Source organism: Homarus americanus, unplaced genomic scaffold, assembly GCF_018991925.1.
Source record: "Homarus americanus isolate GMGI-L3 unplaced genomic scaffold, GMGI_Hamer_2.0 scaffold34354, whole genome shotgun sequence".
NCBI lineage: Eukaryota > Metazoa > Arthropoda > Malacostraca > Decapoda > Nephropidae > Homarus > Homarus americanus.
The window spans coordinates 151,172-171,638 of record NW_024727436.1 but is presented as its reverse complement, the minus strand read 5'-3'; the positions used below and the strand labels follow the sequence as shown (position 1 = coordinate 171,638).

General features: G+C 42.7%; 1 long non-coding RNA gene across 1 annotated transcript in view; it reads left to right on the top strand.

Moving 5' to 3' along the window:
* Window positions 1–8,554: 8,554 nt before the first annotated feature.
* Window positions 8,555–20,467, top strand: part of LOC121865854 — a 77,522-nt gene continuing 65,609 nt past the window's right edge. Inside the window, exon 1 of the long non-coding RNA XR_006088838.1 lies at window positions 8,555–8,866. This is a non-coding gene — a long non-coding RNA (uncharacterized LOC121865854). The remainder of the gene's footprint in view (window positions 8,867–20,467) is intronic.

The following is a 20,467-nucleotide window of genomic DNA, read 5'->3' as shown; positions in this document are numbered from 1 at the left end:
AAGCACAGGACAGTACATATATTTACATACCGAGGAGTATACACTGTCAATGCTGATGTTACCTAGTTTCTTAACTCACTAATTCATATATAGAGACAGCGCCCCACATTATCTATTCAGCTTCAGTTCACCATAAATATTGGAACATATTCTGTATTGGGTAAAAAAAAAATATGTAAAGAGCTTTTATAAAGTTTGTGTTAGGTTGACGAGAGAGTGAGAGCAACAATGTCCTCACTAGATATTAAAGATTGAGTTTTATTGTACAATGGTGTTTTACTGTGTTGGATAGAATGAACAATGGAATTAAATATGTCTGGGAATGTATATAGACATGTCATCGTGTCAGACAATATGAATAAGAATTGAATCAAGTATGTCTTAAAAATATATGTATGGACATGTTATATTCTCAGATATAAGGAACTGGAATGAAGTATGTCTGAATATATTTATGAACATGTCAATCACACCTGGAGGTAATTAATGACTTAAAATTTGATCATGAATGCCTTACTCTTTCTTACCTGTTGGTTCGTGGTGTGTGGTTTACTGGAGGCCATTACCATAACAGGTGTGTGTGATTGGCCGTGTGGTAACTCCGTGTCCATATTTTCTTTATTATTATTTTTCTTACAATTTTTTTTGGTGTCAGCTATTTACACCTAAGATAACAGAGGAATAACTTACTGTAGGTTTGGTGGTACATTATTAATAAGAAGAAGGAAAGATATAGAAGAAGAAGGAAGAGGATACAAAATAATCAAGAGTTAGTCGGTCAATATTACTTTAGTCCACAGATCATGTTCTTTATATATACGACTATATTAATGTTATGAAATTATCCTTTGTGAAAATGTGTGTATAAAATGGACTAGTTTATCACCTAACATTACATAACAAACTACACTTTAGTTTATTTCATTAGTGTTAGTGTACAAGTTAAAGAGGTCATGTACTAGGGGAATAAACAAGTTAAAGAGGTCATGTACTAAGGGAATAAACAAGTTAAAGAGGTCATGTACTAGGGGAATAAACAAGTTAAAGAGGTCATGTACTAGGGGAATAAATAAGTTAAAGAGGTCATGTACTAGGGGAATAAACAAGTTAAAGAGGTCATGTACTAGGGGAATAAACAAGTTAAAGAGGTCATGTACTAGGGGAATAAACAAGTTAAAGAGGTCATGTACTAGGGGAATAAACAAGTTAAAGAGGTCATGTACTAGGGGAATAAACAAGTTAAAGGTCATGTACTAGGGGAATAAACAAGTTAAAGAGGTCATGTACTAGGGGAATAAACAAGTTAAAGAGGTCATGTACTAGGGGAATAAACAAGTTAATGAGGTCATGTACTAGGGGAATAAACAAGTTAAAGAGGTCATGTACTAGGGGAATAAACAAGTTAAAGAGGTCATGTACTAGGGGAATAAACAAGTTAAAGAGGTCATGTACTAGGGGAATAAACAAGTTAATGAGGTCATGTACTAGGGGAATAAACAAGTTAAAGAGGTCATGTACTAGGGGAATAAATAAGTTAAACTTAAATATAATGTATAATTAGAGTGTACATTATGTAAGTCTTAATTATATTCACCTGTGTGCGTGTGTACAGGTGACATCCATGAGTGAGAAGGGCGGTCTGTTTTGTATTTTATTAAGTATATATGTGTATTATTTTGGTATTTTATATGTAATTTTATTCATGTTTTTTACTTGAAGTATAGGTACAGTACAAGTTGATAATAGAATGACCTAGAGCATTGACCTTACAGAATGACCTAAGGAAAAAAACTCATGAGGTCTTCGTAAAATGGAATAAAACCAGTGTGTTCTTCCTATTATTTTTTGGAGTTAATTAAATTTTGAAATGGTTATATATGGACACTGTAACCTCAGGCCAATACAGCCATTCGTCACTCACTGATTCATTCTCATAAGTACTGTAATAGATGTGTTATTCTGTGGTGTTCCTCCTCTTAAAATTACACTAAGATTAACCAGTGTGAGGATGAAACCAAAGTGAAGAATGTGAGTTAAGACACAGAATCATTAAGTAACGTTGGGTTTGTGTTCCCTATTAAAAAAAAGTCGGATCTCTTTTGTGGTATTTTTCAGTCATTACTTGAGTTGTGTGTGCCAGGTTCATAAAAAAAATATTCATATATGTAGAAGATAAAATAAATAATTACTAAGTTAGCCAGTGAGGTCAGAGTTAATAATGGTAATTTAATCGACCTATCGAACTTCTCGTCTGTAGTTCATATCTGTTGTCTTATGTAGTGACTGCAGGGAGCCAGCTTAAGTGACACGTTTATATTTATAACCAAAACTAATGTGGCTTATATAAAGTTTGGGTTATTTATAGAAGTTTATAAAGGTCTCAGTTTATGTAACTGGTATATAAATTGACTGTCACTAGTAACCTGTTTGTGTTATACAGGTATTACAAAAAATACTAATGTATATGGGTAATACTATACTACAGGTAAGATTTAATTAACGACTAAGTTCATTTTAACATGCATTCTAACTTGGTAAATGCATTATCAATAAGTTAAAATTAAGAGAGATACTTTTCCCCACGAGTCCTGCCAGGTTAATATTGGTTTAAAATTTCATGTCATTAAATGCAAAGTAATTTACCTGAAATTATTTGTAAAAAAATAATTATCTACAAAAAAATCCGTAATCATTCTCGAAAGAAACAAATAACATTAAAGGATAAAAAAAATGATGTAAGGACAAAATAAAGAAATATTACCTATAATGACTATTAAGACATTCGCTTGACTCGAGGGAAAGGCGCCAAGATGAAGGTTAAGTCCTGAGGCTTAAACACGTATTATTGTATCGTATTTTATCCACTACAAGAGCTACAAAGATACTTCCTTCCTCATGCACGTCCCAGAAGCCCTGAGGATGACATGACAATCGTCCTGGCGTCTTGCATGAACGAGAAACTTGTATATGAAGAGAAAAATGATAAGCCTTAACTTTGAGGTAAGACTTGCTTTTGTTATGGGCAGGAATAGTTTAATTTCTGCCATTATTGTCAATATTTACATATTTATTGAATATTATGGAAACGGGGACAGTCTGGGAATATATTTAATAGTGGTAATGCCTGAAATTTGGTTGAATTATTAAAAAAATTAATATGGCAACAGCTTGGTTACCTCTCATCCATAGGTTAGGTAACATCAGGTTAGTTAATGTTAAGTTAGGTTAAATTAGGTCAGGTTTCCTTAAATTTGACTTCAGTGTCTTTTTACCCCACAATTTTGTTCAGTTTTAAGATTTTTTTTCAGAATTGTGAAATTGAGGAAAACACAAAGTTTATTCCTGACAAAATCATACGCAATCTATTCTTAATAATCACACGTACAACATTAATTCTTCCTTGACAAAATCATCCATAATTCGTATTTGAGTCACGCGTATATACTATTTGACAGACACGCGTATTTCTTAATAAAATAAGATGCAGAAAAAAGTCGCCGCAAGCCTTATCTCTCTCTCTCTCTCTCTCAGTAACACTGTTTTCTAGTTACACATACCAGGGGAACTTTCTCTCTAAAATACAGTGTCTCTTTGTCTCTGTAATGTAGGCCTACGTATATTAGAGCGTATATTATTAACAACATTATTTTTTCTCCTGTCTTTCTTACCGTCTGTCTGTCGGCCTATTGCAGACTCCTTATTTTCTTATGTTATGTCTCTCGCTGTGTTTGTTCTGTCTGTCTGTCTGTCTGTCTCTAGCGCTGTTTCTGCTATGTCTGTCTCTCGCTCTGTGTACGTCTGTTGCTCTCTGTCTATGCAGGGAGTTACCAACGTGTGTGTGTGTGTGCCCTGTATTAACTGAGTCACACAGGAAGGTAAGGGGCCAGCTGTGTGTTTAGGAAATATTTGGCTAATGTTACTGTAGTAGTTTATTACTATTGTTATTATTACAATGTCTTATTATTATTCTATTATTGTTATTATTATTATTACTCTTATTATTGTTATATTATTGTTATATAACCGTAATTTAGTATGACCAATATGCCATAAATGCTGTTATTATATTTTTTTAATTTTATACGTACATTATGTTGTATACCGGATCTTGAGTATAGCTGATCCCGTTGAGAGTTTTGGGTCTCCGTTAAGGACACGACACGTTGTACTGTACGAAGTTAATGATGTGTCTAGTTAAAGTGGCTACAGCTCACTATATACCAACACAACACAACCCAACACAACCCAACACAACACAACCCAACCCATCCCAACACAACACAATCAACCCAACACAACCCAACACAACACCAACCCACCCATCCCAACACAACACAATCCAACCCAACACAACACAATCCAACACAACCCAACACAACACAACCCAACCCACCTAACCCAACACAACACAACACAACACAACCCACCCCACCCAACCCACCCAACCTAACCCACGTAACCCCTACAAGTAAATTTAAATCAGACTAAAATAAAATACAGTTCTATGATCATCACTAGAGGAGACTTATGAGAACCGGAACTATACAGGATTGTTTTGAGTTAATGTTATCAGATTAGTGATAAATTATCGCTGTGGCATGATACTGTTTCTGTGGTAATGTGTTGGTAAATGTTGCTCTGTTGGGGGTGATCTCTCTCTCTCTCTCTCTCTCTCTCTCTCTCTCTCTCTCTCTCTCTCTGCATCAATAAGCACTACAACACCAACCCAACACCACACTACACCAACAATAATACCACCACCACAAACAATCAACAAGTACCACACCACCACAAACAATCAACAAGTACCACACCACCACAATCAATCAACAAGTACCACACCACCACAATCAATCAACAAGTACCACACCACCACAATCAATCAACAAGTACCACACCACCACAAACAATCAACAAGTACCACACCACCACAAACAATCAACAAGTACCACACCACCACAAACAATCAACAAGTACCACACCACCACAAACAATCAACAAGTACCACACCACCACAAACAATCAACAAGTACCACACCACCACAAACAATCAACAAGTACCACACCACCACAAACAATCAAGTACCACACCACAAACAATTACAGTACCACACCACCACAATCAATCAACAAGTACCACACCACCACAATCAACAAGTACCACACCACCACAAACAATCAACAGTACCACACCACCACAAACAATCAAGTACCACCACAATCAATCAACAAGTACCACACCACCACAAACAATCAACAAGTACCACACCACCACAAACAATCAACAAGTACCCACACCACCACAAACAATACAAGTACCACACCACCACAAACAATCAACAAGTACCACACCACCACAATCAATCAACAAGTACCACACCACCACAATCAATCAACAAGTACCACACCACCACAAACAATCAACAAGTACCACACCACCACAAACAATCAACAAGTACCACACCACCACAAACAATCAACAAGTACCACACCACCACAATCAATCAACAAGTACCACACCACCACAAACAATCAACAAGTACACACCACCACAAACAATCAACAAGTACCACACCACCACAAACAATCAACAAGTCAACAAGTACCACACCACCACAAACAATCAACAAGTACCACACCACCACAAACAATCAACAAGTACCACACCACCACAAACAATCAACAAGTACCACACCACCACAATCAATCAACAAGTACCACACCACCACAAACAATCAAGTACCACACCACAAGCATCACCAAGCAACGATAATAAGTGCCAAGATTATCCCAGAGACGGTAAGTTGAAGGATGCAGGATACCGTCATTGGGAGCGGCGTGAGACTGGCTTCCTGTGTGTGTGTGTGTGTGTCGTGGGGACCTGCTAGTTAAGTGTTGTTTGGATAATAAATACAAGCAGGCACTGGTGATATTAATGTGTGTGTGTGTGTTTGTGTGGAAGGGGTTGGTGGGTGTATGGCAGCTTCCAGACGTACGATACCTTCCCCCAGTACAATAATAACTTCCAACGTACGATAACTTCCCCAGTGCAACAATATACCCAGACGTACGATAACCTCCATAGTACAACAACAACTGCCAGACGTACGATAACTCCTTCATTCCCCCAGTACAACAACAACTCCCAGAGGTACGATAACTCCTTCCGTTCCCCAGTACAACAACAACTGCCAGACGTACGATAATTCCCTCCTTACCCCAGTACAACAACACCTTCCAGACGTACGATAACTCCCCCCCCCCCAGTACCACAACTCTCTCAGACGTATGATAACTCCCTCCTTCCCTCTAGTGCAACAATAACATCCTGACGTACGATAACTCTAGCCTCGGGACGTAGCAGCAACAGTTTCCACGCCCTTAAGTAAGATGATTAGGAGGTCTTTGAAAACTCCTCGACAACTCGCCAAACAACTTCACCAACTATGAACGCCAAAAGTTTGTGATGGGAGGAAGGCTTCTTAATTGACGCGCCAAAATGTACCGCCCATTTTTTTTATTTTCAGGATTCTGCGTTGGAGAGATTTATTTTATTTTCGTGTGATAATGTGAATAAACTGATTAGATTTTGTTTATAAATGAATGTGGGTGTTTGTATTTGTTGTCTTAACACTTTACTGTCATTTTCTACACCTGTCCAACACTTTACTGTCACTTTCTACACTTAACACTTTACCGTCACTTTCTACACTTAACACTTTACCGTCACTTTCTACACCTGTCTTAACACTTTACTGTCACTTTCTACACCTGTCCTAACACATTACCGTCACTTTCTACACCTGTCTTAACACTTTACTGTCACTTTCTACACTTAACACTTTACCGTCACTTTCTACACCTGTCTTAACACTTTACTGTCACTTTCTACACCTGTCCTAACACATTACCGTCACTTTCTACACCTGTCTTAACACTTTACCGTCACTTTCTACACCTGTCCTGTCATGGCTTAAAAATGTTAGATACCTTACCGTAAACATCTCCAATTATGAGGAAATTCTGCCTTACTATACCTTACGATACAGGTAGGTAGGTAGGTGTACAGGTAGGTAGGTAGGTGTACAGGTAGGTAGGTGTACAGGTAGGTAGGTGTACAGGTAGGTGTACAGGTAGGTAGGTGTACAGGCAGGTAGGTGTACAGGCAGGTAGGTGGGATATTAACCGGTAGGAAATCCGGACGTGGTCTTAGCTCTAGTATAATGAACATAATTTATGAGTCTTTGATATAAATAATCTGTCTTCTAGTTTAATTATAAATAAAACATTAATAGATAATGGAACTCGTAATTCACAAAAGCTATCATTATACTGGTAACTCATAAAAGCTATCATTATACTGGTAACTCATAAAAGCTATCATTATACTGGTAACTCATAAAAGCTATCATTATACTGGTAACTCATAAAAGCTATCATTATACTGGTAACTCATAAAAGCTATCATTATACTGGTAACTCATAAAAGCTATCATTATACTGGTAACTCATAAAAGCTATCATTATACTGGTAACTCATAAAAGCTATCATTATACCGGTAACTCATAAAAACTATCATTATACTGGAAACTCATAAAAGCTATCATTATACTGGTAATTCATAAAAGCTATCATAATACTGGTAACTCATAAAAGCTATCATAATATTGGTAACTCACACAAGCTATCAAAATACTGGTAACTCAACGTCACCTCACAAGGAAAACATGAGACAGCTCCTCCTCCCCTACCCCCCTCCTCCTCCCCTACCCCCTCCTCCTCCCCCTCCTCCTCCCCACCCCCCTCCTCCTCCCCCCCCACACCCCCTCCTCCTCCCCACCCTCCTCCCTCCTCCCCCACCCTCCTCTCCCTCCTCCTCCTCCTCCCCTACCCGTCTCCTCCTCCCCTACACCCCTCCTCCTCCCCTACCCCCCTCCCCTCCCCTACACAGTGTAGATTATGCAGCTGGGAGGGACGTGGGTGGGTGGGCGGGCGGGGGTGGTGAATGGGTGGGCGGGTGGGTGGGAGGTGACAGGATGTTTACGAACCAAACACCTTCTTTGATTCGTATGTGTTCACTCGTTCTTAAATCATCGTCATTAAAGGGTTAAATCATTGTCCTTAAAGGGTTAAATAATCGTCGTCAAAGGGTTAAATCATCTTCGTCAAAGGGTTAAATACTATAGGTACTTCCAGGGCCTATTATCACTACTGACTATGACACACAACTGTTCAGGTGAGTGTAAACCAACTCCAGGATTGTTGTTGTTATTATTAAACATTGGTCTCATTTGCAGGTAACAGAACAACATTGTGACATAAACTCTAAGGCAGTTTCACACCTCCTCCTTTGGGGTCCTCTCTCGACTGAACCCCGGAGTCCCTGTCGGCCTGGTTATCAAGACATCCGGGGGAGGAGGGGGGACAACAGGGAACCAATCCGCGCGGGGCTTACTAACGCTCCGCCAATCAGCGTCCGGGTTTCAGGTAAGGGGTCGGTCGGGAGAAAGCTTCACTCAGGTGTGGTGGTGGGGAGTTTGTCGCTGGCTGCTAGTGAGGGTGGATCAGGTCCGCGTTGGTCCCCGTCTGTTCAAAGAATCACAACTGGTATACAACTCTTCCCTCCTAACCCCTCCCCCTGGTGAAAGAAAGTTTTGAGGGGGTGAAAAAAGTTATTGAAAAGTTATAAGAGATGTTATAGTTTTACAGTGTGAGGGGGGAGTTGGTGTTTTAAACGTGTGTGTGTGTGTGTGTGTGTAGGTTGTGTGAGAGGTGAGGGGTGGGTGAGTCAGTGATACAAGACTTCCATACTACTACACCGCCTCCGCCAAGAACACCAGCAGCAGTCAGCACCACCACCATCAGGTAAGAGTAGTCATGTGTTTTGAATCATGTAGGGGGAAGGTGGGTGGGTTACCTGTCTCTCTATTAGTCCTACCTGGTTATCTCACCTGTTCCTTGTGTACGAATTTGAGTAAAGTTTATAAATTGTAATTGGTACGTTTTTTGAGATTTCGCTCATAGGGATGTGTGTAAATACTCTCTCTCTCTCTCTCTCTCTCTCTCTCTCTCTCTCTCTCTCGTGTTTTTTACGTAAGTCTGTTCTTTTTACACATCTCACCGTGTTTTAAGTGTGTTTTTTCACGTACTTATTTAAATTTTTTCCTAGAGTAAATTCAGCGTCAAATGAGTTTATATTTACATAATTTATTTACGGGTCAGTGTCGTGTTTACCATTTTTTTTACACAATTTACCCCTTTAAATAGTTAATATATTTCCCAATGTGTTTGTCATTTTTCTTACATATTTCTGTAAATATTGATGTGCTGATTTTTTTTACACATTTACAAGTATTTTTATTCGGAATATTTATATGTATTTTGTCATCGGTGTTTATTGTAAATTGTTTTTTACATGTGTGTAAATTTTCTTATTTTAAAAGTTTGAATTCTGCGTTATGATCATGTTTACAAATTTATTTTACACATTTACGAAATTTTTTTTACCATCGATGTGTTTACAAGATAGTAAATATGTTTTCATTTACATATTTGTGTTAAATAGTTTAAATTCCTCGTCATTGGCTTTTTTATATCTATATTATTTACAATGATTTACATTTTTTAACACTAATCAACACGTTTGTAAATACACCCTCATATTTACACCAGCATCGTCTATTTTACATAATTTATTTACAAGTATTTACCTATGTTTTCTCAAAGGCCCGGTGTGTATGTAATGGCGGCCCACATGAAGATTAGCCCCCTAGCTTATTTCACCTAATGGTTAAATATCCCTATACTTCCTGGGAGGGTTAGGTTAGGTTAATGTTATGTTAGGTTAGGTTAAGTTTGGTTTAGGTTAGGTTAAGTCTGGTTAAGGTTAGGTTTTGGTTAGATTAGGTTAATGTTATATTAGGTTAGGTTAAGTTTGGTTAAGGTTAGGTTAAGTTTGGTTAAGGTTAGGTTAAGTAAGGTTAGGTTTAGTGGTAATTTAAACTGAGGTGCTTAATCTTCACGTGATTTAATGGTTTATATATTAATGTATTACCTCCCTATAGCGGACTTAACTCCGTAGAATCCGTTAAATAAGGGTTTCACATCTAACAACCTCGCTATAACGGACTTTTCTCTACATATAGTCCGTTAAATCGAGGTTTATATCGTTCAATAATATATTAAAATTCCTTTAAATATCACTGTTTCATCTTAATTTTTTTTATTAGTTACAGTAAAGAAAATTAATACTTCCCCAGGGTGTATGATTTAATATTTTGTGAAGAATGTATACCTGTAATTAGCAAGGTGGTAGGCAGGTAGGTGTACAGGTAGGTAGGTGTACAGGAAGGCAGGTAGGTGTACAGGTAGGTGTACAGGAAGGCAGGTAGGTGTACAGGTAGGTAGGTAGGTAGGTGTACAGGTAAGCAGGTAGGTGTACAGGCAGGTAGGTAGGTGTACAGGTAGGTAGGTGTACAGGTAGGTAGGTGTACAGGTAGGTAGGTGTACAGGTAGGTAGGTGTACAGGTAGGTAGGTGTACAGGAGGTAGGAGTGCATAGGTAGGTGTACAGGCAGGTAGGTGTACAGGTAGGTAGGTGTGCAGGTAGGCAGGTGTACAGGTAGGTGATTTGCAGGTAGGAGGTGTACAGGTAGGTAGGTGTACAGGTAGGTAGGTGTACAGGCAGGTAGGTGTACAGGTAGGTGTGTACAGGTAGTAGGTGTACAGGTAGAGGTCAGGTAGTGGTGTACAGGTGGTGGTGTACAGGTGGTAGGTGTACAGGTGCAGTGGTGAGGTGGTAGTGGAAGGGTGTACAGGTAGGCAGGTGTGGGTGGGGTGTCAGGTAGGTGACAGGTAGGTGGGCAGGTAGGTAGGTGTGGGTGGCGGGTAGGTGGGGTGTGGGTGGGTAGGTGTGCAGGTGGACAGGTGGTGGTCAGGTAGGTAGGTGTACAGGTGGGTAGGTGTACAGGTAGGTAGGTGTACAGGTGGAGTAGGTGTACAGGTAGGTGGGTGTGTACAGGTAGGTAGGTGTACAGGCAGGTGGGTAGGTGGGTTACAGGTAGGTAGGTGTGGGTGGGTAGGTGTGGGTGGGAGGTGTACAGGTGGCGGGTGTAAGGTAGGTGTGGTGGAGGTGTCGGTAGGTAGGTGTGCAGGTGGGTGGGTGTGCAGGTGGGCAGGTCAGGTAGGTGGGTGCTGGTGGGTAGGTGTACAGGTAGGTGGGTGTACAGGTAGGTGTGGGTAGGTGGGTGTGCAGGTGGGTGGGTGGGCAGGTGGGTGTGCAGGTAGGTGGGTGTGCAGGTAGGCAGGTGTGCAGGTGGTGGGTGTACAGGTAGGTGGGTGTACAGGTAGGTGGGTGTGCAGGTGGGTAGGTGTACAGGCAGGTGGGTGTACAGGTAGGTGGGTGTGCAGGTGGTGGGTGTGTGTACAGGTAGTCAGGTGGTGTACAGGTAGATGGGTGTGGGTAGGTGGGTGTCAGGTGGGTGGGTGTGCAGGTGGGGGTGTGCAGGAGGTGGAGTGTACGGGTGGGTAGGTGTGCAGGTGGGTGGGTGTACAGGTAGGTGGGTGTACAGGTAGGGTGGGTGTGGTAGGCAGGTGTGGGTAGGTGGGTGTACAGGTAGGTGGGTGTACAGGTGTAGGTGTACAGGTGGGTAGGTGTACAGGTAGGTGGAGATGTGCAGGTAGGTGGGTGTACAGGAGGTGAGGTAGGTGTACAGGTGGGTGGTGTACAGGTGGGTGGGTGTACAGGTGGTGGGTGTACAGGTAGGTAGGTGTGGGTGGCAGGTGTACAGGTGGGTAGGTGTGCAGGTAGGCAGGTGTACAGGTGGGTAGGTGTACAGGTAGGTGGGTGTACAGGTAGGTGGGTGTACAGGTAGGTGGGTGTGGGTAGGCAGGTGTACAGTGGTGGTTAGGTAGGAGGTCAGGTAGGTAGGTACAGGTAGGCAGAGGTGTACAGGTAGGTGGTGTGCAGGTGGTAGGTGTACGGGTAGGTGGGGTGTACAGGTAGGTGGGGTGTGGTAGGTGGGTGTACAGGTGGGTGGGTGTGCAGGTAGGTAGGTGTACAGGTAGGTGGGTGTACAGGTGGGTGGGTGTACAGGTGGGTAGGTGTACGGTAGGTGGGTGTACAGGTAGGTAGGTGTACAGGTAGGCAGGTGTACAGGTAGGCAGGTGTGCAGGTGGGTGGGTTGGTGCAGGTGGGTGTGGGTGGGTGGGTGGGTGTACAGGTGGTGGGTGTGGTGGGTGGGTGGGTGTGGTGGGTGGGTGTGTACAGGTGGGTGGGTGTGGGTGGGTGGTGTGGGTGGGTGTGGAGTGAGGGTGTGGGTGGGCAGGTGTACAGGTAGGCAGGTGTACAGGTGGGTAGGTGTACAGGTGGGTGGGTGTACAGGTGAGGGAGTGTACAGGTGGGTGGGTGTGCAGGTAGGTGGGTGTACAGAGGTGGGTATACAGGTAGGTAGGTGTGGTGGTGGGTGGGTGGTGACAGGTGGGCGGGTGTGCAGGTAGGTGGGTGTGCAGGTGAGTAGGTGTACAGGTGGGTGGGTCAGCAGGTGGAGCAGGTGTACAGGTGGGTGGGTGTGTGTCGGTGGGTGGGTGTGGGTAGGTGGTGTACAGGTAGGTGGGTGTACAGGTAGGTGGGTGTGCAGGTAGGTGGGTGGTGTGCAGGTGGGTGGGTGTGTACAGGTGGGTGGGTGTGACGGGCAGGTGGGTGTGCAGGTGGGTGGGTGGGTGTACAGGTGGGTGGGTGTACAGGTGGGTGGAGTGGATGTGGGTGGGTAGGTTGTACAGGTAGGCAGGAGGAGTGTGGGAAAACTGCCGTACACCTCAAGGTCTTGTGTCAGGCTCAAGGTGGTGTATGGCCTGGGGGTGTGTTGTGGTGTTTAATTGTTGTCTGATTGTGGTTATTGTTATTGGTGTTATTGATGCTGTTATTATTGTTGCTATTATTAATATTATTGGTGTTATTTATTGTTATTGTGGTTATTATTATTTTTGTTATTACTATTACTATTGTTATTTTTATTGTTATTGTTATCATTATTGGTGTTATTGATGTTATTATTGTTATTGTGGTTATTATTATCTTTGTTATTACTATTGTTTTTGTTATTATTAGTATTATTATGGTTATTAATATTGATATTAATTTTGTTATTATGTTATTATAGTTATTATTCTACTTATAAAGCCAGGATCATTACTTACATGTTAGTTATAAGTTGGGGTCAAAAATACTTCTCTTATATTACAAGAATTCTTATTATTTGGACGCTTTAGTAGAAGACACCTCACTTTACTACTTATATTACCCAAGGTCTTTACTTATGTGTCGGTTATAAGTGGAAAGAATTTAGGTGTGTGTGTGTGTGTGTGTTGTGTGTGTGTGTGTGTGTGGTGTGTGTGTGTGTGTGTGTGTGTGTGTGTGTGTGTGTGTGTGTGTGTGTGTGTGTGTGTGTGTGTGTGTGTGTGTGTGTGTGTGTGTGTGTGTGTGTGTTATGGGGAAAAACTAATGCGGACTGAAGGACGCCATGTTGTGAACCTCTGATGGAAAGACTAGAGTTGGCCTGTTTACCTGTGTTTTTTTGTTTGTTTGGTGTGTTTTGTTTATGAAAGTTGACCTGTGTTTGTTTGTTTGCTTGTTTATGGGAGTTTTTACGTGTGTATGTTAGTTTGTGTACGTGATTTTGTTTGCATTAGTTAGTTTGCGTTAATGTTTTGTTATTTTGTTTACCACATCAAAATAACACCAATTTTAACTTAATCCACCAATTTAATACCAATTTTAACAACCAATTTAACAAAAATTTTAACTTAATCTATCAATTTAACAATTTTACTTAATCCACCAATTTAACACCAATTTTATAATCAAATTACAATTTTTAATCAAATTTACTTAAATTTTACTTAATCCACCAATTTAACACCAATTTTAACATATCATTACGTTACATTTTAGTATAATTTAACAGTAAGAGACGTGGAGGAAATAACACCATCAGCTGTTTCCACCTCGCCATTCCGCTACGGTCAGCTGATTAATGTAAACAAAGCCTCCTGGTGATGGTTTCCTGTACTTGACCTGTGTATAGTGTAGTGAGTGTGCCCGTTTGGACCGTTCTCTCTCTCTCTCTCTCTCTCTCTCTCTCTCGGCCCGGTTTATTGAGGTTCAAAGCTTTTCTGACTTTTCCTAATCTAACCTAACCTAATTTAATCTAACTTAACCTAACCTAACTTAAGCTATCATATCTAACCTAACTTAACGACGACTAAATCCCCAGGTACGATGACTTAACTTGAATACGATGATAACCCCTTGAGTACGATGACTTCCTTGAGTACGATGACTTAACCCCTTGAATACGATGACTTAACCCTTGGTACGATGACAACCCTTGAGTACGATTACTGAACCCCTTGAGTACGATGACTATGAATACGATGACAACCCAGTACGATGACTGAACCCTTGAGTACGATGACAACCCTTTGAATACGATGATAACACCAATACGATGACTTAACCCCTTGAATACGATGCTGACAACCTTGAGTACGATGACTTAATTTGGTGGTGGTGGACTGGGAGGTTGACACGGGTATAGTCGTGTGTTGAAATCTCAGGTATGACGTTGGCCTGTCAGGTAGGTCCCGACGTGCTGCTGGGAGGAGGTGGTGTGTGTGTGTGTGTGTGTGTGTGTGTGTGTGTGTGTGTGTGTGTGTGTGTGGTTCATATTAGTATACATGACAAGGCAAATGACATATCAATTACCTAGTGTTCTCCTGCTTTAAAACACACACACACACACACACACACACACACACACACACACTATCTGTTTATCAAGCAGCACAGGGGATCTGATAGTGAAACAAAAGCGGCTTTGTTATTTTGTTAACTTACACCTGTGTACTGATCAGCTCAGGTTATTTTTAAAGTTTTTGACCCTCTGATTATGTTAGTTTACCTGTCCTTTACCTGTAATGGGAGACACTTTTTTGACGTAAGTAGCAGTGTAGTGTAGTCCAGTGTAGTGTAGTCCGTAGTGTGTGCCAGTGTGTGTGTACTGCAGTGTAGTGTAGTGTAGTGTAGTGTAGTCAGTGTAGTGTAGTCAGTGTGGTGTAGTGTACTGCAGTGTAGTGTAGTGTACTGCAGTGTGGTCAGTGTAGTCTGCAGTGGTGCAGTGTAGTGCAGTGTGCAATGTAGTGTAGTGTAGTGTAGTTTGAGTGTAGTGCTGTGTAGTGTAGTGTAGTGTAGTGTAGTCAGTGTAGTGTAGTCCAGTGTAGTGTAGTGTACTGCAGTGTAGTGTAGTGCAGTGTAGTGTAGTGTACTGCAGTGTAGTGTAGTGTAAGTGATAATTTTCACATCTTTAGTTAAGAGAAAAATGTTTCCGCGTTTGAGAATCCTTTCTCCCCTTTCTCCCTCTCTCTCTCCCTCCCTTTCTCTCCTCCCTTTCTCTTCCTTTCTTCCTCTCTCTCCCTCCTTTCTCTCCCTTTCTCCTCTTCTCTCCTCCCTTTTCTCTCCTTTCTCCCCTCTCCCTCCTTCTTTCTCTCCTTTCTCCCTCCCTTTTCTCTCCCTCCCCTTTCTCTCCCTTTCTCCCTCTCTCTCTCTCCCTCCTTTCTCTCCCTCCCTTTCTCTCCTTTCTCCCTCTCTCTCTCCTCCCCTTTCTCTCCTTTCTCCCTCTCTCTCTCCCTCCTTTCTCTCTCCCTTTCTCTCTCTCCCTCTCATCTCCCTTTCTCCCTCTCTCTCTCCCTCCCTTTTCTCTCCCTCCTACCCTCACCTTCAACTCCCTCGTGATAACCTTTTCTTTCAACTCCACAATAACACTCTTCCTAATGAAATTCTACCACCACCATCACCACTACTACTACCACCACTACTACCACCACCACTACCCCACCACCCTACTACTACACACCACTACTACCATTAACCACCATTACTACCACTAACACTACCACTATTACCATTACCTACCACCTAACCTAACCATCACCACTATCACTCCCCCCTTCCACCAATCCCTTCCCCTAAACCTCCCTCTTTATATTAACATACCATCACCCCCTCCCATCAACCCCACCTCCCCCTACATTATCATATCCCCTCCCCCCCTCCCCCCCTTTCCCCTCCCCGGTGGGCAGGTATGATTATTTTATGGGTATAGAAATACTTAGACGCTGGACCACTTCGCACCACTACTCCCTGATCATGTGGGGGGGTGATGGGTGGGGATCGCTACTGATGGTTCGTTTCAGCCCCCCCACCCCCTTACCCGTCGCCTCCTGTTTCCGTCCCTTACCTGTCACGTTTCCTGTTCTGTCTGTGTAGGGTAGTGAAGTGTGTACAGTATGTGTGTGTGTGTGTGTGTTTGTTTTTGGGTGTTTTGCTATGTGTGTGTTTGGGTGAAGGTGTGTGTGTGTGTGTGTGTGTGTGTGTGTGTGTGTGTGTGTGTGTGTCCTTTTATTATAATAATGGTCCATGAGTCATTATGCTGACATTTACTATAATTGAGTAAGTTTCTTTATGTATACTATACTTGTAAACGCTTCTATGTATATATTTGATGATGTATATGTATTATGTGTATAGATATGTAAATTCAGAGGTGTGTGTGTGTGTGTGTGTGTGTGTGTGTGTGTGTGTGTGTGTGTGTGTGTGTTCCCTAGAGTTAAGAAGATAACATCAGTATTATCACCAAGTATTAATCTCACCACCACTATCACCAACAATGACCATAACAACTTCAAACACCTCCTCCGACACTAATATTCTCCTCACCTCTCCCTTACACCCCCTCACCCCCACCCTACACCCCCTCACCCCTCCTTACACCCCCTCACCTCTCCCTTACACCCTCACCCCTCCCTTACACCCCTCCCCCCTCTTCCCCTTACACCCCTCACCTCTCCCTTACACCCCTCACCTCTCCTTACACCCCTCACCCCTCTCCCCCTCCCTCCTTACCCCCTCACCTCCTTACCCCTCCCCTCCCTTACCTCACCTCTCCCTTACACCCCTCACCTCCCCTTACACCCCTCACCTCTCCCTTACCCCTACTCCTAATTCATAAACATTATTGGTGGAGTAACATGTGGGCGTGAAGGATGGGCGGGGTTGTGGGCGTGAGGATGGGTGGAGGTTGTGGGCGTGAAGGATGGGTGGAGGTTGTGGACGTGAAGGATGGGTGGAGGTTGTGGACGTGAAGGATGGGTGGAGGTTGTGGACGTGAAGGATGGGTGGAGGTTGTGGGCGTGAAGGATGGGTGGAGGTTGTGGGCGTGAAGGATGGGCGGGGTTGTGGACGTGAAGGATGGGTGGAGGTTGTGGACGTGAAGGATGGGTGGAGGTTGTGGGCGTGAAGGATGGGTGGAGGTTGTGAGCTGTGGGTGGAAGGACGTAAGTGATGTGGGCGTGGCGGTGGGCGGACAGAGGGACGGGCGTGAGGGACATTGTGTTAAAAGGAAGTAAAACAAAACAGACGATCAATAACACAATACAACACCATGACCTTGTGTGTGTCTGTCTGTCTCTGTCTCTGTCTGTCTCTCTGTCTCTGTCTGTAAGTGTGTGTGTGTGAGAGGTCTCCTTATCACCTTTATTAGTAGTGTGTGACCTGGGGGGTGAGATAAGGTATTTGATGTTCTCAGTTGGAAGCTTATCTTACCGATACCTAATGCACTAACCTAACGTAACTAAGTCTACTCTCACCTAACCTAACAACTAATCTACTCTCACCCTAACCTGACCTAACATGGCCTAACCTAACGTAACTAAGTCTACTCTCACCCTAACCTGACCCTAACATGACCTAGCCCGTAACTAAGCCTACTCTCACACTAACCTGACCTAACATGATCTAACCTAACATAACTAAGCCTACTCTCACCTAACCTGACCTAACGTGACCCTAACCTAACGTAACTAAGTCTACTCTCACTAACCTGACCTAACTATGTCAATCTAACGTAATAAGCCTACTCTCACCTAACTAACCTCTAAGAAAAGTCTAATCTCTCCTGACCTAACATGACCTAACCTAACGTAACTAAGTCTCTCTCACCTAACCTGACTACTGGCCCTAACCTAACATCCCTAAGTCTACTCTCACCCTAACACCTAACATGCTGACCCTAACCTAGTAACTAAGTCTACTCACTAACCTGACCTAACATGCCCTAACTACGTAACTAAGTCTACTCTCACCCTAACCTGACCTAACATGACCTAACCTAACGTAACTAAGTCTCTCTCCCTAACTGATAACATGACCCAACCTAACGTAACTAAGTCTCACCTCCTAACCTGACCTAACATGACCTAACCTAACGTAACTAAGTCTACTCTCACCTAACCTGACCTAACATCCTAACCCTACTGTAACTAAGTCTACTCTCACCCTAACCTGACCTAACATGACCTAACCTAACGTAACTAAGTCTACTCTCACCCTAACCTGACCTAACATGACCTAACCTAACGTAACTAAGTCTACTCTCACCTAACCTGACCTAACATGACCTAACCTAACGTAACTAAGTCTACTCTCACCCTAACCTGACCTAACATGACCTAACCTAACGTAACTAAGTCTCTCTCACCCTAACCTGACCTAACATGACCTAACCTAACGTAACTAAGTCTACTCTCACTAACCTGACCTAACATGACCTAACCTAACGTAACTAAGTCTCTCTCACCCCTAACCTGACCCTACATGACCTAACCTAACGTAAGTCTACTTTCACCCTAACCTGACCTAACATGACCTAACCTAACATACTAAGTCTACTCTACCCTAACCTGACCTAACATGACCTAATCTAACCAAACTAAGCCTATTCTCGCCTAACATGACCTAATCTAACCAAAGTAAGCCTACTCTCACCCTAACCTGACCTAACATGACCTAACCTAACGTAACTAAGTCTACTTTCACCCTAACCTGACCTAACATGACCTAACCTAACGTAACTAAGTCTACTCTCACTAACCTGACCTAACATGACCTAATCTAACCAAACTAAGCCTATTCTCGCCCTAACATGACCTAATCTAACCAAAGTAAGCCTACTCTCACCCTAACCTGCCCTAACATGACCTAATCTAACCAAACTAAGCCTAGTCTTGCCCTAACCTAACCTAACCTAACTCAAGCATCAGTAACAACACACAAACATGATGTCAGTTTATGTATCTTCCTGATTCAATACAAAAGTGACGTCAGAGATGAAGTATTTGTATGACTTCACGGCCCAGGACAAACACTTATGACGCCGCCAACACTTGTGACGTCACGGGTCTAACTAATCTAAAGAGCTTGTGCAGTTTCCGTCCTGTGTTGGGATTCACTGTGTGTGTGTGTGTGTGTGTGTGTGTGTGTGTGTGTGTGTGTGTGTGTGTGTGTGTGTGTGTTGAAATCATTTGATCTTATGTAAAAAATTTTGTTATTATGTTAAAGAAAATGTCTCTAATGTTGTCTCCTAACTGGTGTGTTAAGTGAAGGTATCTAGTTAAGGTAGAGTCTCAGTGTTAATCAGACGCCATGTTAGCCTATCAGAGTTACGGGAAATATTTAAATGACCAACTTCTGAGGATATGGTCAAGGCTAATCACCCCATGGTTGTCCTTCTCCTTGGTGTCTGAATCGTGTGTTCGTAAGAAAGGCGGGAACGTGACCTACATACATACAGTACATACATACATACATACATACATACATACATACGTACATGCATACATACATACATGGGTCATCTTTATACTCTTGAGATATTGGCTTTGTTATTGTTGTGTTATAAAAGGAGGAGGTGGGGGGAGGTGAGGAGGGGGTGGGGGTAGGGTGTGAGAGGGTGAGGAGATGAGTAGACAAACGACCAGTCATCTATGTTATTATCTAGACCTAGATGTCATTTCCCTGCACCGGCCCCCCTCCCTCCTGGCCGGATTACCCCCTCCGACACACACACACACACACACACACAGACACACACACACACAGACAGACACACTTATACCATAATCTTTCCTCACAGTTGACGTACATGTAATAATGTATTTATGTGGATGACTTTAGCTGTGAGAGAGAGAAGAAGTGAGGGAAAAGAGACGGGGAAGAGAGAGAGAGACTGGTTCCCCTATTTTGCCATTATTTCCGCTCAGAATCTTAATAATCGGACTTCCAACATACAGAGGTGTGTGTGTGTGTGTGTGTGTGTGTGTGTTTGTGTTAAGTTAGGTTAGGTGTTTAATCATCAGGTGAAATAATATGGGGATGGGCGAGGGGGGGTGGGGGCTAATCTTCAGGTGAGGGCGAGCATGGGTGCAGGATAACACCTTACAAGGGGCTGTGTTGGCAGGGGCTGGGAATGTGGGCTGGGCTCGTGTACCTACCCGCCCACCGTCCACCATCACTGTAAACACTGCATTGCGCCCACGGCACCTGCGCCCACACACGCCACCCCGCAGACACACA